Consider the following 2,023-nt stretch of genomic DNA (forward strand, 5'->3'; position numbering starts at 1 on the left):
GGTGTCATGGATCCGTCCTCTTTTTTAATATATAAAGGCATGTTTAATATAAAAACAATGAACATAATAACTTTTAAAAGTTGGATTATTTCAAAAGGTTTTCTATCGTAATCGGTTCGGAGCACTTCAGAAAAATTTGGATTGATAATTCAGAATTCTCAGAATCTCTAAATGCACTCCAAATTTTTGAAAAATATTTAGTTTCAAAATTTTCAGGTTCGCATTCAGAATTTTTAATGTCGTTATGGGAATCACCATTCCAATGTAAAAAAATTTTGGTCCTCAAAATATTATAGTATGTAGGTTTGTTTGACACTGCAACATTTCATAATTCTTCTACAACGTAGTCCAAGCCAAGTCAGTTTAGCGTAGTCCCTAAAACTTGTTCAATTCTAGCTACAAAGGTGAAACAAATGGGGCCCGAGAGACAAGAGAGTAAATTGGTTGTGAACTCGCCATTATCTAAATATGAACTTAAAATCTCTTACTTACAAGTTATAAGTAAAGAAAAATACTATTAGATCATAATACTAAATGACTCAAGACTAACTTGTGGAAAAAGAAAAAAAAATCCGGTGATTTTGTAGAGGAAGAATGACACCAAAGAAACTTTGCAACTAATTAAGAATAAGTTAGAACATGAAAAGTGGTTAAGTTAGGTGTTTTTTTTTCTTATGTTTTACATTACATCTAGTCTGCGATCACTCTAAGTGATATTTGTCCCTTTGACACTACGCCGATCTTTATATGTTTCGGCCACGTTTGTTTCTGCTTCGAAGAGGAAGGTTTAGACGTGTCAATCTTATGCCATCTCTCCCAATATCACTTGTAAGAGAGAGAGAGAGAGAAAAAAGGAAAAATATAGAGATTAAGATCTAAAAACAAATCCTGATATATTTTGTAGTATGAAAACAGTGGCGAAGAAGAGTGGAAGTAAGAAGTAGGAAGTCAGACCATATCAAAGTAGGAAACATGAAGTTAGACCAAATCAAATCGAGAAATAGGACTAGTAATTCTTTCCTAACTGAAAATCTAAAAGAAAATAAAGAATGTTACCCAATTCGAAATATAGTTGGACAAGAAATACGTTTAATTTCCTCTACATATACTCCTGAAGGACTTGTCCTCAATACAGTTAAGATTCTTTCTGCAGTTCCAAAAATAAAATCGACATGCCGCCTTCAATTGAAGCTCTTGCAATGGCTGGTGCTGATTATCTACAATGTGGCATTACCTTGAACGAGTTGGGCAGACAATCACAACCAAGCCACTTACTGGTTGATGCATACCGGAGCGATATCGATATCTTTAATTCCCTAAGCCAGCGCTCATCCAGTTCCCACAGCCAGAAAGAAGGTTGCAATCTAGGGTACTACAACAAAGAACGCAAGGGTGGCGGGAATGAGTTGAAGAGAGACACCCTTATTATCACAAAGGTGATAGGTAGGGTTTTGAAGAAGGCAGCTCAAGCGATGAAAAAAGGGACGTAGATACGATGAAAATCTCACTGGTGTGAAAACTGACGCAATTGACTTACATAATTTAGAGTAGGTTTGTTTTGTGGCCAGTCACATTGCACATAATATGTTCAAACTTCAAGGGTTAATTCCTCGCTGAAACAACTATCTGTTGTAGTTGTAATGTGCTTTATTAGCGAAATAGGAGTATTTTTTACTGATATCATTAATATTCATGTCATATCGTGCATTTATTAATTTTGGATATGACATACCTTAAAAAGTTTGGTATAGAATAATCGGGCAGTTATTTATCTTACTCTTTTTTATTTTTAAAGATAAATGATAATGTCGATGAGTCTTGAAGAAGGGCATCCGGATACGATCAGGAGGGATCCCACTCCAAACCATATTACAACCAAAAGAGAAAGCAAACTTTGCTGAACGATGGGTAACCTCATTTCCGAGGATGTGAAACATAGGTGATTCTCACATCTTGTAATTGGGAAGGCCACTCATTTGTATCCTCCATCAAACAACCTAAAAACGTGGAACATAAATAATTA

The 2,023-nt window shown here is 35.1% G+C and overlaps 1 long non-coding RNA gene across 1 annotated transcript; it reads right to left on the reverse strand.

The window, feature by feature from the left end:
• Positions 1 to 1,047: 1,047 nt before the first annotated feature.
• LOC126633248 (uncharacterized) lies at positions 1,048 to 1,641 on the reverse strand. The gene is made up of 2 exons (XR_007627009.1): positions 1,538 to 1,641; positions 1,048 to 1,372 (listed from the first exon to the last, which is right to left on the reverse strand). It is a non-coding gene; the product is annotated as an uncharacterized LOC126633248 (long non-coding RNA).
• Positions 1,642 to 2,023: the final 382 nt, after the last annotated feature.

Source organism: Malus sylvestris, chromosome 8 (genome assembly GCF_916048215.2).
Source record: "Malus sylvestris chromosome 8, drMalSylv7.2, whole genome shotgun sequence".
NCBI classification, from domain to species: Eukaryota; Viridiplantae; Streptophyta; class Magnoliopsida; order Rosales; family Rosaceae; genus Malus; species Malus sylvestris.